The sequence below is a fragment of the Patella vulgata genome, chromosome 5 (genome assembly GCF_932274485.2).
Source record: "Patella vulgata chromosome 5, xgPatVulg1.2, whole genome shotgun sequence".
NCBI classification, from domain to species: Eukaryota; Metazoa; Mollusca; class Gastropoda; family Patellidae; genus Patella; species Patella vulgata.
In genome coordinates, this window is record NC_065883.2 from 20,714,377 (window position 1) to 20,720,731 (window position 6,355).

General features: G+C 35.7%; 1 long non-coding RNA gene across 1 annotated transcript; it reads right to left on the reverse strand.

The window, feature by feature from the left end:
• Nucleotides 1–251: 251 nt before the first annotated feature.
• Nucleotides 252–2,487, reverse strand: LOC126821795 (uncharacterized). The gene is made up of 2 exons (XR_007680499.2): nucleotides 1,966–2,487; nucleotides 252–1,286 (listed from the first exon to the last, which is right to left on the reverse strand). It is a non-coding gene; the product is annotated as an uncharacterized LOC126821795 (long non-coding RNA).
• Between the last annotated feature and the right edge of the window lie 3,868 nt (nucleotides 2,488–6,355).

Consider the following 6,355-nt stretch of genomic DNA (forward strand, 5'->3'; position numbering starts at 1 on the left):
GAGAGTAGGTCTACGGTATATGTTTGACACTGGTTCGAGACTATGAATATAGCGCTAAAAACTGCACTGAAACCGGGTTATATCTAATCATTTGACACGGGGTGCAAAAGCTCTAGACCTATAACGCAAAGCTCACAACTGATTCCCCTTCACTTAGCCCCTGACTTATCCGAAACCCGGAAATAATGCAATCATTGCAATCCAATAAAGATTAGATTTTATCTGATATTCCAGTGAAAAATAAAGAAATATACATTTGAAAATACTTTAATATATATTATTAAAATAAACTTGAACTTTTGATTTTACATGATAATATACATTTATATGATTTTGATTATGCTAAAAATTCCCTGCAATAAAATACTATATTCTATATTATTTGGCACATTTAGCATATTTATTTTTATGTACATGTAGGGTTAAATTCAGTACGTAATATTGATTGAACCAAGCTTCCTGTTGGTAATGATAAAAAGCTTTCAATATTCAATAATTTGACACCAACAGTGTCTTGGTAATAGAGGTAAGTGGTGGTGGTGCCTTGGCATTGACGTTTCAGCAAGTTTAGGTGATTAAACATAATTTTAGCTTTAACAAATTGTAATTATATAACACAAAATTAGCATTCCATCTAAACAAAAAAGCGTGTTGAATTTAACAAATTATAGATGTAAATACATTAGATTCTACAATAATTCTATGAACACAGCCATATAATATCAATAATCCGAATTAGTGGATGTTGGGCTCTAAGGATTCGCGAATGTGAATATAGAACTGCTAAAGCATATATTTCTAAACAAAGTAACATGTTTTGTTTTTTTCTGCAATGATGTTGTCATCAAATTTTACTTTGTGGGATATTATGACATATTTATTGACCAAATTCAAAATTAACTGAAATGATTATAACTGGCTGCGAATGTACAAAAATGATTAAATTAAATTGTAGTGATATCCATGAGATTTTGCAGATATATATGCCCAATCATGTATTTCTCATTGACCAAAAAGGTTAATTCTGATATAAGGCTTGTCAGAACTGTGCCCCTGGTGTGAAGTTAACTGCGTGTCAGTACTTCATGCATGTCGTCATTGCAGTTGCCCAAGCAAAATGCTCATCATGATCGTTCGCGTATCTTGATTTAAATAATATAAATATTTATATCTTGATTATCTTTAACAATTCTAAAATCAGACATCACTTTGTTCATTATGTTATCAGGTAGTATAAACTATTACCCGGAATCACGGTTGTAAGACTTGGCATCTGACTGTTAAATCTGAAATAGATGGAAAATATATTTACAAAAGAATACCGGGAGAATCAAAATATTCTCTAAAATGATTACAATGCATCCAAATGAGCTCCTGGGTTGTTTTATTTGTTTGTCATACGACGCTTTATATCGTCATCATCCAGGAAGACTATTCGTTACTGGGGTATTTCTTATTTTGTTCTTTCATGTTGTTATTTGTGTCAAGTGAGATTGGATTCAATAAGGATTTCAAGTAATTTTCAATTTTATTTTAAAACTTCAGCAAGGAACGATGGTGACCATAGCATGAACACGTTAATTAGTTGTTCCTTGCAAAATGTCAGCCTGTTTGTTACTAGATTTAACTCACAGTGGAGTTTAGTGAAGTACGCTACCCTTTTTATATAAACAGTAGCTATAAAAGGCTCATTCAAAAGGTGATTATATAACAAGAAATAAAAGACGTATGTAAACGATCTCTCTTGAATAAATTGGAAACTTACTGTATTTTATGTTTTTCTAAAACTACCTCCTTGATGACTTTTATTTATATAAAAGAAGTAATGAATCTTGGTGAAGAAGGTGTTTCTTTGATTTGATAAAATGGCTAATTGAGATATCTTTACTTGGCGTGTCAAAATAACTATAAACTACTTAACTCAATCTGATAATGGGAGAAAAACAATCTCTAGCAGCTGCTTACCTTTTGCTAAACGGTCAACTATATCCGTAAGTTAGGTGTTGACGATTGTCTGTTGGTCTGGAGTCTGTACCCTAAGAGGATTTCGTGTATAGTCTGGGCTGAAACGGGTCCTGACTGCCGATGCTCATTTCCCACACACAATCTCTATGTTCACTATTCAGATTACAGCTAGCTATTTCGTTCACAGTTCCCTATACATGTTTCCGTTATAGTTAGCGCTTGTCCTACCTGGTTGAGCTCAGTATCGTTAAAGAAAGCACATCAAAATCAGTTACAATTGGGTCACAACAAAATAATGTTGGTTTAATGGTAAACCCACGAGCTACACATATTTCCGATTCTCGAGAACTACGGGATCATCTCTGATGAAAAGTTAATGTGCTTTACAAATTAAGTTCGTGAAGCTGGTACCGTTCTTCATACACTCAAAACTACCTTTGATGTAGAACAAAGTATATCAAGAGTCACATTTCAATTGCACATTGTGTTATTGCACTTGTTTCAAATATTTGTTTAACAAACTGTATTAAGGTAAAAGTTCGTCTAAATTTAAGTTCATCAAATCGTCTGTGCACCCATCTGATAACAGGAAATCCGAAACTGGACTGAACGAATTTTCATCTCCAGAAGAACTACTGTATGTTGATCCACCACTTGATTCAAAGCTCAATGGATTATTTTCGCTGTAACCTAAAACCTCTCTCAACGAATTTATGTAGTTCATAGCAAGTCGTAATAATGTTAGTTTGGTCACTTTACTGGGGTCTAACGCTGGTAGAGCTTCTCGCAATCGTTCAAATCCTACATTCATTTCATTCATACGAGTTCTCTCGCGAGCATTCGCTGATTTCCTTCTGTATTTACTTAAAGGAGGTGGTTTAGTTTTCGGCTTCTGTTCTCTCGGCTGTTTGCGTTTTTCTTCCACTTCGATCCGTTTGACCAGTGAACTTCGTCTTAAATTGTATTTTTCCACTTTGCTTCGTTTTGAATCAGAGCTGACTGAATCTGTGGACTGAGAGTCGTCACTGCTTCCTGGAAGAACTTGCTGGTCTGTTGCTTCAGTACAGTTTGGTAAACTTGCAGGAACTTTTGAGTCCGTTGCTTCTTCCATATTGGTCGTCACTAGAGTAAACTTAGAATCCTTTTGGGCTTTTAACAATTAAAAGTTAACGAAAACAAAATGTGCATATATAACGTCGCGTGTCTTGCACTACTAAATCTACACAAAAAATAACATAATACACTTTATATATACACTTGCTTTATTTACCTTTATATCAACCAATGGGAGTACTGGTAGTCGTTTATGTCACGCTCAAATTCACCTGTCACTCTAGATACTGTCTGTGTTAAAGGGGTCCTAGTAGGCAACTAAATACGTATACACGCAAACTGCGTAGTAGGCTTGTGATAAAATATTTTATCATCTAAGGATTGATTTCCCTAAAAGGAGACTATGAGGCTATGCATAGTTTGCAGTAATTCCCTCTTTAGCGTTCCATAAGCCGATGCTTGGGAGTTTAGTAAGACTTTTACAAAAGGTATAATCCCAAATTACCATTCTCGCGTCATCTGTTTAATAGATATAATACATATAAAAACGCTTGATTCCCAACGTTTCGGGCTGCTTTATGTAAGGACCTTCGGGGCAATGAAGTTCATAAATCGTTTTCGACCAGAAATTTATTGGAATTAACTATTTATGGTTTAAAAAAACTCCTGGCATTACCCCTTGCAAACTCATATCCCCACAGACCGTCCAAAACAAAGTGATTCTTTACTGTCGTTCCTCCCTACATCTTAAATCGGATTCGTGTTCATAGTAATACTATCTTTCTCGATTTTTATAGCCTTTAAACTGCTCTTTATACGTTTTTTTTTCTCCAGATTTGTAGAATTCTAGTCCACGCATCGCACCCATTTATGTTAATGGGGAGAAGTTTTAAATGGCTTAAACCATGAATGAATGCAAATAGTTGAAGTTTATTTTTGGTAATTTGGTAATCTATTGCAATTGTTGTGGTTTTAAGTAATGCAAGGGGGTCTTTCTATAACGCAAGTTGTGATAAAACAGGTTAAGCTATATGTAAAGCATAGTTATTTGAAGTTCATTTATTTCAGTCTCATCAATTTATGTTGGCTGTTTTCGACGGAGAGTGCGTGTTTAGCTTTTAAATAAAAGTTAATTTTAATGCATAAATCTTATTCATTAGAATAACATTCATGATACGAATGTGTTTATTAGAGGTGATGAGTGAGGGGTATATAACAGCTAAATGGGGATCACCCACTTAAAAATCCTACTGAACTCGTTCATCTTCGATCGTGGTTTTACTGTGGGTCCCCCGCTTTCCTTCCACAGCTATAGATCCCTACGCGTTACACTCCTCTCTATATGGACAACGCCAAAGATAACGACTTAATTTTACAATCGGTATGCATGAAGACCTACATATGAAACGGGTATAAAACCACATTGAAAATATCGCCCACGGCTCTACATGTGCGTTTCCTTTCAAGTAAAGCTTAAAAGATTTTTATGTCTAGGAATCTAAATACTAGATGTGATTTCATTGATAAAACTGGTTGAAGTGCGGGTTGGTGGGAGATATAATATATAACGTGGACACGAAGGTCGCCAGTCTAGTCCAGTTCAACTATAAATGAAATACAGTTTAACGTCATTCTTTTCTGCATTGCCTGGGCTAATGAAGACAGGTATACAGGCTCGGGGGCAGTTGTCTGCTCTTATTTCGAATTCCAACTGTGAAGAATTCTTTTATGTGCACACTAATGTGTATCCGGTTTTTGTCCCACCCGAACCCTAAACAAGGGAAACCACGCAGGAACTTTCTCCACCATCACCGGGAGCGAGCACGAGACCTGCTGGTTAGCGAGCCCGTGCTTTACTCACTGTTGATTAATATTTACGTCACGAGGTTATAAATAAGGAAGTAAATAAAACAGAATAAACGCAATAGAGCGTTGGTCCTTTACATTAAAATATATAATCCTAATGTAAATTTAATCCCCCGACTTTTTTGTACTAATGTTTGAAAATTGAAACCTTCTATTTTTCCATTGACCTAATTTTATTCCTAAGCCCAAATACTTTAAATGACAATGGCGCTCCTCTAGCCTACTTCATAGATACTTTGAATATTTTGTGGTCAGTTGACATCGTAATGTAGATAGTAGTTACACTACCGTTGTTGAAGTCGTAAAATAAAAAAAATCTTGTATGACAGTTGTGTTAAATTGTGTTGTAATTTGCTATTAGCTCGAGGGCACCACGTGGATAAACGAAGGTGTGGAAAGGCACGTGACCTTGATAACCCACCAATTATCAAATTATTTTACATATAATATAGTTGACACTTCTATATTTATGTACTTTGGCAGATATATAGATAGGAGAAACGTATCTTTCCCAGAAATTTACTTTTTCCGTAATTACGTATTATCATACACACACTCCTTTGTCAATGCAATCTGCTCGCGATAAAATTGGAAACCATTGTGCACCACCACTATTTATGAACGCGGACTGTGAACCCCTTTAAATAACACGGATATAACTGCAGTATATTAAATACATAAGGGCAAGTTCTTTAAGCGCAAAGTTTGGGCAAGGATCCAGGCGTGGCAATTTCAAGAGGGTGTGTGTCGTGGGTGGGGGGCAGCATGAGATCAAGAAAGTGCCCCCTAAGATACACAAGAAAAAACAATAACAATCATAATATGACATAAACTTTATGTCAACTTGAATAAAACTGCTTTCCGGTGGTATAAAGATCGGCGAACAACTATATAAGCAATATATTTTGTTGGCATTCATTATGGATGGCGCCCTAGATTTGAAACCTCCCCTTACCCCCCATTCACAGATTCTAGATCGCTACAGCAAGGACTATATCATATCTTCAGATATTTTATTTGCTTTCGTTCACAATATTAACGAGATAGGGGAATCACCTTACATTACACGTACCTTGGCTGTTTACGTGGAGAATCAAGTCAGTTTCGCATCATGAATGTTATTCGAATGAATAAGATTTATGCATTAAAGTCAGTTAGACAGTTTCTGGTATTCAAATCTGATTAAAATACAGATATATATTTCGCTTCGTTTTTTATACTTTCGATGGCCTACACTACATGAAGATCTGACCGGTTGTAGTAAAAGGTCGCGTCAGAGGTCATATAAACGGCTTTTGACCCTCTAACGTCAGACATTGATTAATCAATCAGCGTTCACGTTTCTAGTGGTTTACCCACAAATCCGTGCATCGCACTCCAAGAAATCTTCGTAACAGATGGTTTCATTGGCTAATCCTTCACGACGTTCAGACCTCAGGTTATGTAACAACTCTTCCAGATCTTAGTGTAA